The sequence below is a fragment of the Lepeophtheirus salmonis genome, chromosome 1 (assembly GCF_016086655.4).
Source record: "Lepeophtheirus salmonis chromosome 1, UVic_Lsal_1.4, whole genome shotgun sequence".
Classification (NCBI taxonomy): Eukaryota; Metazoa; Arthropoda; class Copepoda; order Siphonostomatoida; family Caligidae; genus Lepeophtheirus; species Lepeophtheirus salmonis.
The window spans coordinates 55,237,443-55,253,559 of record NC_052131.2 but is presented as its reverse complement, the minus strand read 5'-3'; the positions used below and the strand labels follow the sequence as shown (position 1 = coordinate 55,253,559).

Below are 16,117 nucleotides of genomic sequence, written 5' to 3'. Positions count from 1 at the left end.
AATTAAGATGTGGGGGGGGAGGGGGGGGTAACACACACTCTCTCTTCCCCCTATCATCCACAATAAAATGGACAAGCTGAAAGGGCGTTTTTTATATTAAAATAAATGATTAAGATAAATCGAAGCATCCCATTAAAAGAACTCCTATTGTTATATCGTTCTACATATTCAGCTGGATGAAAGTTACCTGTCGAGCTCTTCTTTACTCGACCTCTCTGGACAACACTAAATTGTCTTTTACATCAATACCACAAACTTAATTTTTATAAGCACAGTTTATCAAAGTTTATTTGTGACAATGGTGTGTGGTGCCAAAAATTGAATAAACGTAACCGTAAAACAATAGGGAATGCTGACAGTATGTTTGACACTCTTCCTCTAAGGCAAGCATATAAAACTCAGTTAGGAACTTGAGACAGTGCGATACAATTTGATCCCATCTGTGTCTAACAAATAAAATAATAGATCTAGGCAATTGTTTGTGTAAAAACTATTTATTTTTCAGTGACGCAGTTGAAATTAGATCAGAGGCCAAGGTGTGAGGAGGCTGACTTTGGATGAAATACAACAGAAACAGTCAAGCTCCCTACTTTCTTTTATCCACTTTTTGAATTATTGTTATGTTAGTCCAATAACTTCAATTTTAAACGAAATTTGTATACTCTGCTTTTATAGAAAAAAAATTATAAATAAAAAAGTGGTGTTTTTCATATATTTTTATTAAAATAACTGAATTGTTAGAAGTTCTACCCACCAAACAAAAAAATACAACAATCATATAAACTTTTGTTTTACTAATATTAGGGCTGGAATGGTACGAGGTTGTCCTGCGGTTTGGTTCGGTACAATTGTACCATGGGTCTAGTACGTATATATATTAGCACATATTAAAAATTTTGATGTTCTGGTCTAAAGAAATGTTGCCCCCTAGCTCCCTCAACTATTTCGTGTGGGGTGTCTGGGAAAGGGAGTCTAACAAGCGTGCTCACAACAATTTAGCTTCTCTGAGAGCCTCTATTATTGATGTTGTGAACAATATGAATAAAGATAAACTGGTCAAGGCGTGAAGCAGGTTCCGTGCTAGGTTGGAGGCCGTGGTTGAGACTGAGGGTGTTTGGATCGAATGATTTGGTTCATGGAGGATCTCTACGTTTGTATATAAATGAATTGGTAAATATCTCTACTAATGTAATAAATTAAAAGGTTTATGTCCTCGTCTCGAAAATTCTTAATTGTAAAACTGGACCCTGTATATTATACATAACATTCATATATAAATAAACCCAGTTATAAAATAAAATAAGATCAAATGCATCCTAGTTGACGAAAACCTAGTGGTATGGTACATGGATAATTAATATAAATTTACAAATGTTTCCAAGTTAGCTTTGCAATGCCACAGAGCTATACGTACATCGGTATAAAGTAATCTTTTTTTCTCGACAGTTAGCGATATTGGGACTGCTAATTAGTTTTGTTGATTACGGGAAAATGTAGGCAAGATCATCTTTTTGCAAAAAAAATTGTAAATTCATAAATACTACTACTATTTAACCCAGGGGTATCAAACTCATTTCACATCGTGGGCCACATTCAAGCGTTATGTGTTCGTTCAGGGCCTGGCTATTAAAATTAAAGCATACTTGGCTCTGAATAACCAAAACATCATTGGCCTTTGGAAATGTTCCCAGCAGATCAGTTAAAATTGTAATAGCAAGGAGTTTAAGGCATAACAACCCCAGAGTATTGATGAAGAAACCGCTACTTAATAGTAATGTCGCTCTTGACGACTGAATACTGAGGAAAGTATTTTAAATCACCCCTACACAACTCAAATCATATGCTATTTCGATACCCATTAGTGACAGGCTCTCTCCATACGAATTCCAAAGACACCTTGGAAGAAGAAGGAAAGTGTGATTTCTGTAAAGATACAGTGGAAACGTCCTCTCACCTCTTCGTGGTTTGCTGGGAGTTATCGGGAATACGGATCATGTTCGAGAAAAGGGTTAAGCAATGCTACGGAGAACCATGGAAGGATAGGGACTGGCTTTCTTGATGTCTCCAGGAGCTGATAAAGACATGCTGATAGAGACACGTATTACGGGGTTTCTTTTTAATGTTTACAAAACTAAATGCCACGGAGTCCAGTTAAACTGTTTTATGCTACTGGAATGATTTGAAGAAGAAACGCGTGCACGCGCAAAGCTACGTTAATCCGGTCACAAATATTGACAATTCTTTTTTATTATTATTCAGTGTTCTTCTTCTCTTGTCTTTTTTTTCTTTGCATAATAATTAAAAGGATCTGCTTTCTGTAGGGGAAAGAGAAAAGAGGGAAAAGAAAAGAGAGGAGAAAAAAAAAATACCTTATCAAAGTTTAGTACATTTGGGAATAATTTATTTGTACAAAACCGAAATTATTAAGGAATAAAATATCGAAAAAACTGGAAAAACTACGTTAATTGTTTTTAAAACACTTTTACCATTATAGTTTACCAACCCCGGTTCTGTGAAGGGTTTACTGCGGTTAATACCAAACCGTGGGTTATGTGTACCGTCCCAGCCCTAATTAAAATGGATATATATGGAACAATTAGCTACACCAGTAAATATGACCAGTTGTCCCCTAAGGACATTAGTGTTGAATAATAATATTAATAGATTTTACTAGAAAAAAGTCAGTACGTTTTATTAGTCTAAGTGAGTAAGACCTCTTATTGAAACAGCCAAACTAGTGACTCCGACGTGATCTCCTTTTTTGACTCCAATTCTTCATTCCACTCTTTTCTCACCTCAGCATTTAAGATTCTGTTTCATGCCCTTAACAATGCATTTTTGGGAAATTTTCTGGAAACTTGAGAGTCTTTGAGCACTTGACGTACCATCTTTACATGATTATGGTGTCCCTTCTCTGTGGTCGAAACTATCATAATATCGTCGATATAGGCGAAAACAAAACTTATTTGTCTGAATAGAGAATCAATTAGTCTTTTAAACGTATTTGACGCATTACGTAGGCCAAAGAGCATCCTGATAAATTCATATAGCTCAGTGCATGTAGTAATTGCTGTTTTCTTAGCATCATCATTGGACATTGGTACTTGATAATAGGCCCGTCTGAGATCTAATTTCGAGAAAAAATGCTTCCCCCAATATCCGTTAAGAAATTGTGGATATGAGGCATTGGATAATGCTCTGGGAGTGTCAGAGTATTCAATTGTCTGTAATTCACTAACATACTCTAGATGTACGAGATATACATACTAGATATATAGGTAACGACCAATTGGACTTTGATCTCTAGATTATTCCTTCCGAGAGTACCTTCGTTATTGCCTTTCTAAAAATTTCTTCCTTCTCAGGGGTAAGATGACACGTACGGATGAAGCAAGGAGCTCCTGTAGTTGGTTGTAGTAGCAAGTTCCTTGAAATTTTGAGGAACACTTATTTTAAACGCTAATGCATCAGTAATCAGTATGTATCATTAGTAAAAGTCATTACAATTTTTTTCCTATTCTATTTTGAATATGTGGCATCTTTTTTTTTTTTTTTTTTTAGTTACTTTTTGTTTATTTTTTCGAATATAGAAAAGATAAGTGTTTTTATTCTACATAATTATCCAATTCTTTAAAAAGATAAACTACATATATTTATGATTTTTGATCATAATTTTTTTATTTTAATTTTCATAATTGCGATTTTTTTATTTAATTTCAATAATTTCCTTTTTGCCTTTTGTTTACATTATTAACTTTCATATAATTTTAATTATAGTTTGAACTTTATTTTCTAAATTAACACAGTAAGAGACTATTTAGATAGTTCAATTCGGGTAGCTTATTCTTAAGAAATTATATTGTATTTCAAAACAAATTTTCCACAAGAAAAGTTGTTAATGCAATATACAATATACAAAATGATTTATGTATTTAATATGTTTATGTCGGTCTTATTATACAATCTTCTATTTAAAAGAATAATTAATTAGATTACCATAATTTATTTAAAGTACATAGCAATAAGGGGACCTTTTTCCAGAGCTAAGTCATGAATGGTCATTCCTAACTTTATTTTTGTTTTGGATGACAATTTTCCCCAATAATGAGCTATTAAACTTTTATTAAGTCTCTTTTTTACAATTTTCCTTGAGCCAATATCAAAATATAATTTCCAGGATGGATAATAAATGGAGAAAAATGCGTTTGGGAGAAGGAGTTGAATATTATGATATTTGGCATCATCCATCGTTTTTATAGTTTTGGCTTTACAAAGTTTGATGAGATTGGATGTAACCATTACAGGTCCATTTTTGGCCTATATACATCCATTACAATTTTGGGAAAGATCAGCTAAAATCATTTTTAGAAGTTTGTGATGATGAATGAAATGCAAGACACCATAGCGGGAGTAAAAAAAAGAAGATATAATGCATACAGATTATGACTTAAAATGATTTGTCTTGCCTACTAATAATGACTCCATGTTCTCAACTCCAGCATTATTATAGTTGAGAGGCAATTCCTTGAGAACAATAATATCCGTGTCCAAATAAGTGCCGCCATAATTATATACGAACCAGTATCTTAAAATATCACTCATGTGGGCGTTAAGGTAAACACTATTTTGAATTTTGTTTTTAAGCCAAATATGCTCTATGATTGTTCCTTTAAAAACGTAGTTTAAATCAATGCTAAGGAGTTGAATATTACAATATTTTTGCATGGTATCAAGCACCGGTGCACTTCTTTCAAAGGTTTTATTAGTCATAAATAAAAGATTTTTGTCTAGGATGTAATTTAGCTGCACTCTCAAGGGCACATAATTCCTTTAATGTTAAGTGTGCTCTTCCAGATGTTTCCAAAAAGAAAAAAAAACTCGTGTCTTTTGGAATATTTACTTCGTAAAACATGGTGTGATTTTTGATTGTTTTAGCAAACAAGGGTATTTGAGAATTATTTGAGAAGGAGAGTTCTTTGTGTATAATATTAGAAATGGATTTCAGATTGTCATATTTGTTGAAATGTACAAATTAAATTTGGTAATATATCATTAGTACTAATAAATAAATGAATTATCTTCTTAAATAAACTTCCTTTAGTACTGAAGAATATGTACCAATTGACTAACAATAAAATAGAGATAATTACAGCCATAAAACTAGTTTTTAACAATTGGAGCATGTTTACACCTTCTCTGGAATGTTTATATATTATTTGAATTGAATCAATCGTTTTTTTATCTTTATATATATATGTATATAAATATTAGATGACATCTGTTCCACTACACCTATTTTAATTGCATGGATCACAAAAAAGAAGCAGAGAAAAGGAGAAAAAATATTTTTATACGTGTTATGCATTAGAAGTAAACAAATTGCCCTTATATTTTCTATAACACTGGGATATTCAGTATAGGAAACATCACAAAATTGCTTCACCCCCTCCCCCAAAAAAAAGCAACAAAAATAACATAAAAAGTTAGGGTACCAGCTGTCAAAACTTGCAGACCTTCTGAAAGGGGGCAGAGTCTTATTGAAACAGGAACTTCACATCATTGGCCTCAGCTTTCATCCAAGGTATCATTCTGTCAAACAAGAGTGCAGAGTACCTGTAGGCACCCACCCTCTCCTTTGGCTCAATCAAGATGGAGGGAATGACACTGACTGTTAATTATGATTATGTTCTTCTCCTCCGTGTACCCCCACATATATATGAACAAGAAGCAGAAATGAAACATGCAAGGGAACGTTTTTATGGTAAAAGCAGATGGGTTATCAACGAGCTCATTCAAGAATTCATTGATTTACTTCCTTGTAAGAATAACTAAAGAGGTCTTAGTCAGTTTTATGACATTTTATCATCTGTAAAAAGACCTTTAGAAATAAAAAAAGTACTCATTAATAAAGAGATCACCAGATGATTTGTGATCTCAATAATTGAAAATAAGACTCCCAAGAACATTGAGAGAAGGGTTGGAGCATTTTTTTGCGAGATCCAATGATTGTTCTTGTTTTACCATAAATAAAATTACTGAACAATTGGAGATTGTAGTCAGAGTGCTGAGACTGGAGTCCAACTTGAACATTCGTCGAACATGAACATATTACAAGTCAGTGTTAATGATAAAGTTTTTTTTATGTTCGGGCGAATCTCGTCATCTCTGGAAATGTAGTTCATTTAAGAGTGCATCTTTAAAAGAGCATCTTAAGTGTGGTGATGTTAACGAGGGAAAGGTGTGGAGGAGACTAACTATGTGCAACAATTTATTACAAAGGTCACACTACCCTGCAGTATCTAACCTGTCAGCGTATGAATATATAAATACAACTATCATAGTACATACATTATTTAACTAGTTGAGATAGTAAGGAAATTGAGAAAGGGAGAAACTGACTTAGTGATAATACACAACATTAAGATTACCCGTTTTGGAAATCTTTAATATAATTGTCTTCATACAGGTCACAGATATGATAGTTGTAAGTTTGGCTTTTGTAAATACTCTGGGAAGACACATCATTATTTGTTTCATGTCGACAATTATTCAAAGTTTTCAAAGGGGAATTCTATTTATAATTGTCTAGCATGGGAGTTACACATGAAAATCCTACTAGTTTTTCAATTTTAATCTCAATATAATTTGTGATATTCTGGTTTTGCACATGTCATATTTGACAAAGTTCACTGATAAGTTTGATATTTTCTAATTTAGCAAGAACATTAAAATCCAAGCCATCGAAAAGAGATTTGCAATCATTGGTGTTGACAAAATGGAAACCCCCACAGTAAGCCACCGTCGTCATGAGAGATCTCAAAGGTCAATTGGCTATTCATGATAACCATTTCGGCATTTGAAGTACAGGGTGGCCGTGCTAATCGTGGACAACTTTTGAACTATGCAGGTAGTTGATAAGCTGATCCTAGAAGCTCTCTTTTTACCTCTTTTGAGCAGCTGACTAGTGTTCTACACAGCAACTGTTGACTTGTTTTAGTTTACTACAGCATGTCTCGCAGACAGGAACCAATTCGGGGAGTTATTGTGATACTCATCCGCGTCGGACATGAAAATGCCATAATAAGGGAACTGAGCAACATTCCAAACAAACAGTTTATAAGGGACAAGTGAGTTTTTAGACTTTTGTTGATAATGGTGGAAACCGAGACGAGTATGATATACACCGGGGCAAGCAAAGCGGGCCTCTGATACTTTTCCGACATCCAAAATAGCAAAAATTAGACGCAAAATTGACAAACATCCTGATAAATTGATGCGTAAATTTCTGCAGGAAACTGATCTTGGCCGAAGAACAGTGCACAAAATTGTATCAGATGAGTTTGGTTTGAAGGAGTCACGTGTGCTTCGAGCTCGTAAATAGTTGAACTTTCTGAAAAGACAAAACGAGAACAGAGAGGGCACCAATAAGTTGATTTTTTTCAGTCATGAAAAAAACTTTTGCCAAGACCAGAAGGTTAATAGTGGCAATAATATGTGGCTATGCTCGAATCTGAACAAAATCTCCATATTGTCTTAAACAAAGTTTCCAGCGCACGTTATGCTTCTTGGAGTGATATCAAATCAAGGCCACGTTATTCCTCCCTATTTCTTTGCAAAGGTTCTGATAGTCAATTCAGATGTTTATATCAATGTGATGAACACTGTAGTGAAGCCGTGGATGGATAATGTGGCAGGGGTAGTGGCATACACGTTCCAGGCAGGACAAATCACTGGTCTATACGGCCAAGAAGGCCCAAGAATGGTGCCACGTGAATTTGCCGAATTTCTGGCCAAGTGAAATGTGGTCACCCTCGTCACCTGACCTTAATCCCCTGTATTATTATTTCTGGTTCGCAGTTGAAGCTGATGTAAATACCATGCCGTACAGCATACTAGACTCGCTGAAGCGTACCATCAGACGTGATTTTGCCCAAAGTGACGAGGAGAACCTTTAACGTGCGTGTGTCCGTTTTCCAGACAAGATTGGAGCAGTGTATGGAGTCCCGGGGGACTATTTTGAGTAAAACGTGTTCCTAATATCATAGTAAATTATCTGTGTAAGTTTTATGTTTGTATCTTAATGCTTTTTCATTTTATGTAAATTTTTGTCCCCCCTGTAGATAGAATATCAGATTATACTGACACATTACCCGTAGATATACATATTTAAGCCAACAAATCCTTGAGTGATAAAAAAAAGAAATCCCAGATTGCTTGTAGGTTAACTGGCCTGTGAACTGCCTGATTAACATTATTTCCAAAAAGTGCGAAGTAAGCCGTGCAACAGTCTCCAGCCCTTATTTACTGTACAGAGAATGAAGCCATACGGGCCCTACAAAAGACATATCCTAGCAGAAAAAATGACAGTCATTTGGCCTGAGGCCTGACCACGTAAAGAAAATTGCTGAACAATTTGAAGTCCCATGGTAACCAAATCAATTTTTAATCGGATGAGAAGCAATGTACAGTCAACAGATCCCACAACATCCAGGACGACAGATCGAATGTCCTGTGTCTTTCAAACCAAGATTCTGGCCAGCATTGTAGCCTTCGGATCATTGGGAGCAACATATCAGTGTTGCTTCCACATAAAGCACAGCCCAATAATACGGGACAAAGTAATTAAACACTGATATATTTAATTATACGCGACAACAACGCGTCTTTATTTCTTCTAATACCAGAATACAATGACTCTACTTTTCATAATAAGATGATACCAAAAAAAAATATTCACGAAAAAATACAAATATGTATGTGGGGGTACACAATAGAGAATAGGAAAATAATAGATAACAATCTCCCTAAGAATGGCTTAATTAAAATATGTATTTCAACTATCAATTTATTAAATCAATACTAATTCCGAAGGCATACCCAATGGTCCTGTAAATGTTCGACCATTAGACACTCAGATAGAAACGTTTCTAACATACTACCCTTACCCTCATTAACATCCATAACTATCCCTAGAGGCCACTCTGGTTGCCTTAATACTTCATCTAAGAAGATTTCTTTGTGAATTTCTCCACTTCCATTTCCTCTCCTGTTCCTCCTACCAGCGGGTGAAGATGTTGTAGACTGTGTAGTTTGGATACTGAACATCTTTTTGATGTGTGATGCATCATAAATTTTAGTTTGAATTAAAAGTTGCGTAACTTCTCATTTTAAAATTGAAATAACCGATTTAAATTGTTACACTTTCCTTATTGTTAAGGATGGAGTTAACGATAGTCCAGATTTACTTGAACGACACTGTATATAAATAGAAAGTACATGCATGCTCAGGAAGTATATAGGGTGGCCTCAAATATATTCTGTGCAACCATTCGTTCTAAATAGGCTTTTATTTGTATTTATGGCCTTAAAGAACCGTTTCTGTTCTAAGCTCCTTCTATTTTATCCAGTGGATGGCTTAGTATTTACGAGTATTCATTTATTATCATAACGCTTTGTTATTTACACGTGATTTAAACATCTTATATAGATTTGAAATATTATTTTCAGTAAAAAAGTGGAATTAACAAAGCGACCCCTTCCGTGTAATCATTTCTGATAACTGTAGACGTAAGGTATCCAGGCAAAAGTGCATTAATGAACTGAATTTTTTATATGGAGATCTTGCACAATCCTACAGTATAACCAAAAAAACTGGTAGGAATTCGATTGAGGTCGGAGTTAGCCTCACGACGATTTTTGTGAAGGACGTTCAACATCGGTTGTTAGTTCAAAAATACACCAATATTATGCATGAATTAATTAAACCAGATCGTGATGTGACTTACTAGGAGATCGGGGCATTTTTGAAGATAAGCTTGGTCTATATTTACAGGATATTGTATGTAAATTTGGCTGTAAAGAGCTTTTATTCACGTTCGATAACATGTAACCTGAAAAATGAACACTCGTGTCAATTTGTGCCAGAAAACGTTTATTTGAGGTGGATCAAAATGTATTTATAATAGTTACACAGATGACGAAAGAGGGATCTGTACATATGAGCCTAAAACAAAATAGTAATCAAAAACATTGTATTTACTCAATGATATAATGATTCATGCTATGTTTAATGAATTTAATTTCAGTAGCTGGGAAAATGAACATGAATAAATCAAACAATTCTTATTTATATATTTTTTCTCTTTTGACAAATACAGAGACAAATGCTTTTATTATTTATTATTCATCTGTTTACCAAAATAATTTCAAGGTAAACTCAATTACTTTATAATAATGGCAACGAGAGAAAATTATATTGTAACAAATGACAAAGTAGGACACATGTTAGTTTATGAATATTTCATTAGCTAAACTATTTCTCCATAATAATTTCAATTCTGTTTTACAATTGTGATGTAAATAGGCTGTACGATGCAAAATTTTATTTTAATTTTAGCTATTTTTTTAGGTTCTAATTAACCTATGCAGATATATTATGAGAAAAAAATGGCATTTGCCTCATAACTAAGGTAAACAATCCCATTTTATGCAACCAGATCCCTTTTTTTACTAGTGATACAGTATTATCTATATATCAACTTCTAAAATGGGTAAATACGTATTATAAAAACTTTATCGGGTGGGTTTTAAATACTTTAAGACACAATTTGCAATGATAGTACATAAATCTTACAAAAACTATCGTTTACAAGCTGCTGAGTCCTTTATTTTGCCAAACTCTAGAAAAGTTAGCATAGTATAATCAATATAAATAATTGAAATAAATAGTGTCATTGTTGGATGACTTCGATCAAATTTTAGAGGAGTAAGGAGTTCACAAGTCGTACAGCTTCTACAAAAAAAATCAATTCACTCGACTTGATTACCAGTTTGGAGCTGTGCATGTTTTCCTTGCCTATTTCAAAGAGGTCTTAGATGCAACGCACTTAAACAATGTTTTTGTTCATATATGCAGAATATACCAGGGCAACGAGTTTATAACAGCAGCATTCAAGACTCTCGCCATTTTAACAACATAAGACATTCCTTAACTTTGTAAAAATTTCAAATTGGACAGAACTCTGATAATGTTTTGCGAAATTTTATAAGGGCTTACAAGAGGATAAGATTTATAAACGTAAAGAATACCATGTAGAAAGGAATTTTCAGTTAGTACCAACTTTCAAAAGACAGCTGTAAAAAGTTCATGAGAAGATGTTCTTTAGTTTTTGAGCGATTGTTATTTTCAAAACAATAGATGAAAAATAATTTCGTATTTTTATTTTACAGTACTTCTTGAAGATAAAAAATACCTTTCAAAGCTAAGCCATGACTTGAAAAATGTTATGCGGACTCTACATAATCAAGCAAATACATTAATAAAAGAAGAAAAAAATTAATTTAAAAAAAAGAAAATTTTGAAGAAATAGAAACCTGTATTCTATCTAAGGCCCAATACTTTTGAACCCATGTGGTACTGGAAATTATATTTTTGAGTTTCCCAATAATTAGATGGCTGACATACAAAATTTTATTCAAATTATATGAAAAAATAAAATGGGGTCAAAACAAAAAAATTAATTGATTTTGGAAAGACTAAAGCCTTTTGTTCCTGCCGACGCCCCTGAGACCTTTTACTACAAGTTTAATTCAACTTTTAAGTCTCAAACAACCTTGCTACTCAAATTTCAATCTTTTAATTTTTCAACAACAGCATTTGCTGGTCTTTTACTGGGATGATTTTCTAACATCTATATTCTACGAATCTGGTTAATTCTAATACTGAAATTGACTAAATTAAATAAGGAGGCACTTTTTACATAAACCCATCAATTAAAAATATTCAAACTAAACCCTTTCTCATTTCTCATCGTAACTCATTACTCTTTGCAGTCTTATAATATTAAAAAAAAAAAATACGTCAATACTATAAGACATTTAAAACTCAAGATATCGGGTATTCTGTAAAAGTTTGCTCGCACGTCATACTTTCTATTTCTATCTTGAAATTGGAGACAATACCAGAGGATAGATGAAATTCAATTCGCAGAACCTTTTAATTATAAAGAAATAACTTCGTTACGTCATGCGGATGAACGTTGAGCGAAACGAAAAATATATTGGCAGATGAAGAGAAGAAGGATCCCAACTTTTTCAAGTTATTCGGTTAACTAGCACATCGAAGGGTCAACAAAGTAGATGAATGGTCTCATTGTGTGAAAGATGTTGTGAATTGGTTTTTGGAGTATTCAGAGGAGGGTGAGTTCCCTTGGAGTCCATCTGTTGCCTGAGGGATGAGACCAGAGGAGATCATATCTAATTATGTAAGACATTACGACTTTTTCTTATATCTACCAGGAATCATGACAGTAGATTTACTTTCAGGAATACTTTAAGGGTAGTCGTAGGCTGCAAATTCGTACTGGCGTTTTTGTTCTTGGACATCTATGAACTCGGATAAGAGTAAATTCAAAGCAAAATTGATTTATTTTTACCCTTAGTTTAAATTCTATAATGAGGGTACTTAATCCTTATTCAAACTTAATTATTTGTTACCTAATAATAAGTCATAATAAACAACCAAACATCAAGAGGTCTTATTCTCATTGGAAAAACGAACGACAATCTACCTAAAATCCGTGGAGAACAATCCTATCAGTCAGTTGCTGGAGAAGGACACTAGGAATTGAATCCCTTCACGATCAAAACCGTAAGCCATCTGAAGAGGATGGAGTCAACAATGAAAGAGGCTTGTTTATGTATCCAAAATAGAAAACGACCATAGAATCACTCATAATGACGGACCTATAGTAATGCAGCCTTGCTGTGGACACTACGACTGAATCCTGAAAACATGGACTCCATGTATCTAAGACTATCACATCGTCCACTATTAACGCAAAGAATAAAATGGAAGAACTTTTACCTAACATTAAATTACCATATAATATTAACTTATTTGTTAAAATAGGCATGGTATATGTTCCAGACGTAGTCAAGCACTGTGATAGTCTCTTTGCCAAAGTCGAACTGCTATGGTTTTGGTCACTTTGCAGAAGAATGTTGTCATAAAAGAAAGTCACCATATGAATAAAGAAGATACTTGCTGCGAAGAATGAATAGAAATGATAGAAAGGGTCTAGAAAATCCCACTCACAGGCAATTCAGAGGAATCAAGTATTTTAAAATTGCAATATACCATCAGTCAAAAAAATGAACTCGGAGTTGAGTGATTTAGTGAAAAATTCTGACGGTTCCATAAAAATAACATTTTTAACATTTATTTGTGATAAAAACTTTTTTTCATCAAGTCTGATGAGCTGAAGGGGATTGAGTTAGATAAACTACTGCTTGCTGGAATCGCCTTTGCTGATGTCATCAAGGCTACTAGAGCATTCAGGCAACGATTTTCCGAGTTCAAAAGCGCCTACATGATAACAACGATATGACCAGAAAGCCTAAGAGTGGTAGTCAAAAAAAAAAGAAGGACTTATATGACGTGAAGGAAGCTTTTCAAGCCAATAACAAGATTTTCGTATCTGACTTTGCCAAGAACATGGCTTTCAGTCGCTATGAAGTACTCAGGGCCACCAAAAGTGAATTGCAGCCCTCTCTATGAGCAGCCTCAACTCACAGAGTCCCACCTGAAAAATCGCCGTGAACACTGTGGAAAGCTCCTCATTGACCTGAAACATGCACCAGCTGGAGCTTATGGCCACCACAGAGCCCAAATCTCAATCCCCTTGATTGCTCTGTAAAGTGACTCATAGAACGTAAATACTGTCAAATATGCCATGCAAATATTGATGACCTTAAGGCCTCTGTCTACTAGACCTAGGCTGTCCAAGGACTACCTCATCAGGGTATTAAGGACGTATTGGAAGCTGAGGACACCCATATTCTATAATTATGTAGAAAATGAAATATTAATAAATATATTTGTATTTTATTCTATGTCCCAAAGAGTTTCAATTATTTTGCACAAATAAAAATCCTTGAATATCCCCAACTCCAAAAGCCAGTTTCAAGCGGTTGATTGACACAAAATCAGTTCGATGTCCCATGCCCAGACTAAAGGTTATTTCCAACTTCGACAGGACTTTAAAAGGGCAAAATATGTAGGAGCATGGGATAGTTTAATGAGCTTTTTTTGACCAGAACATAATCGGACTTCTTAAGAGCTTCCAACGCGGCCCTCACTCTCCCTAGAGGCTTGGGGATAACTCTTGGTGGAGCATGCTTAATCTCATTGAAGCTTTGAAACAAGCTTTTGTCGTTGGGAGCAGCAGTGCGTCCGGTCAACGATAACAATAGCCTCGGGCTGAACCTAAGACGTAGTGCATTGGAGAAAATGTTGCTCCTGGTATAGCTGGGATGGTAGAACGAAGGCCTAACATAATGAATGGAAGACCATCCTGGTTCCTTTTTGAAGCGAGATCAGTCAACATGGTCCTGTGAAACCTCTCAATAATGCCATTGGACTCAGGATGATACGAAGTGGCGATTAGGCTTCTGGAACCAAGGAGTTGTCCCAAGCGTTTTCATAGGGAACCAGTAAATTGAGCTCCCCCATCTGAGTGTATGGTCTGAGGGACTCCGAATCTCGATACTCATCCAGCAAAAAAGGCACTCACTATATTTTCTGCTTTAGTTTCTTTTAAAGGAGATGCTTTGTCCATCTTGTAGCCCTATCCAAAATTGTTAGCAGGAATCAATATCCTTTTCATAGAGATAGTGGTCCAACGAGATCGACATGGATGGTACTTATCCTACCTGGATTCTGATTATATGGCTTTGTTCTATAAGGTTTTTTGTGCACTGAGAGCTTTTTTGTTTAACAGGCAAACACTCGCATGTACAAGACATGAAGTCTGCCCTCAACCATGACCATGCGAATGACTTTGCTATTTCAGATGGAGTCAACTTAAATCTAGGCTAAGAAAGACAATGTGCAGTTTCAAAAATTATTTGCCTTAGCTCTATCGACACTATAGCTCTAAAGTTTTCTTGTGAACCAAAACTCAAGAGTGTTTTTTCCCCAAAATTTCTTATTGTAAATTGTTTGGATTTCAAATCAGAACTCCAAGGATCAGACAATACCTGGTCACGTACAAGTTCCTTGAGGAAGTGAAATACCTCTTCTGTGACCAGTACTAAGAGCCGTGATAATGAGGACAAAATTAGACTTGCTGGACTTGAATTTAACCCCTTGTAAGTACCAACGGAAGTGATACTACGCTTCCTTAACAACCCAGAGTTCCCTGTAGAGCGCAGAATAAATGTGGGGTGTGCTTGGATGAGGATTCGGACCAAAAAGCTAACAGAGACCAAGCACCATTAACCAACTACTCAACTGACGCACCTTTTAAGAAGGCGTCAGTTGAAAGCCGTATAAGTGCAATTTCGTCAAAAAAAAAAAAAACTAATAAGGTCTGTTCCTATGGAGCAATCTTTAGTTTCTGAAAGACCGCATCAGGCTATGGTTTTATATATAATTTTGTGTGATTGTGCAACAACAGTTGCCATTTGGTGGTGTATTGTACCAGATTGGGAACAATGTGGGAAGATTATTGCTCCAAACCGAGGAAATCCTTGGTTCCTTTTCGAGACTTACGAGGAGGAAGATCCCTTATCTCTTTTACACGATAATTTAGAGGACAAATTCCTTTTGCTGCAACTCTATGTCCAAGGAAGTTCAATGCAGGTTTTCCCCATTCACACTTCTCCCTGGAGAGGCGAAGTCCAGCCTCCTGCAGTTTTGACAATACTCTTAACAGTAGCCGACGATGTCCCTATAGTGACTTGGAAGCCATGAGAGTGTCATCGAGTTAGACGAAAAGTCCTGGAATGCCACGTAAGAGCGATTCCATTAAGTGTTGAAAGGACTTGGCTAATCTTAATGACATCCGAGCGTATACAAGAGCCCCACTGGAGTTACAATGTCAGTCTTGTGCGGGTCCTTAGGCTCCAAAGGGATTTGATGTTATGCCTTACAAAGGTACCGCTTGGAGAATACATGGAAGCCTCCCAAGGTCTGTGAAAAATCCCTCATGTTAGGGAGTGGGTATCTGTTGAGCTCATATATTCTGTTGAGACGGCAGTAGTCTCCACACAACTGGAATCCTCCATTAGTATTTTACACTTTATGTACAGCCGAGGAGAACGATGATTAGGAGGG

At 35.2% G+C, this 16,117-nt stretch overlaps 2 long non-coding RNA genes and 1 pseudogene across 2 annotated transcripts; 2 read left to right on the top strand and 1 right to left on the bottom strand.

The window, feature by feature from the left end:
* The first annotated feature begins 496 nt into the window (after positions 1-496).
* LOC139907701 (uncharacterized) lies at positions 497-1,066 on the top strand. Its single transcript, XR_011784435.1, has 3 exons — positions 497-622; positions 805-864; positions 932-1,066. It is a non-coding gene; the product is annotated as an uncharacterized lncRNA (long non-coding RNA).
* Positions 1,067-3,915: 2,849 nt separating this feature from the next.
* On the bottom strand, positions 3,916-5,213 carry LOC121131730 (lactosylceramide 4-alpha-galactosyltransferase-like; annotated as a pseudogene).
* Positions 5,214-11,081: 5,868 nt separating this feature from the next.
* LOC139907636 (uncharacterized) lies at positions 11,082-13,893 on the top strand. Its single transcript, XR_011784363.1, has 2 exons — positions 11,082-12,263; positions 12,325-13,893. It is a non-coding gene; the product is annotated as an uncharacterized lncRNA (long non-coding RNA).
* The last annotated feature ends 2,224 nt before the right edge of the window (positions 13,894-16,117 follow it).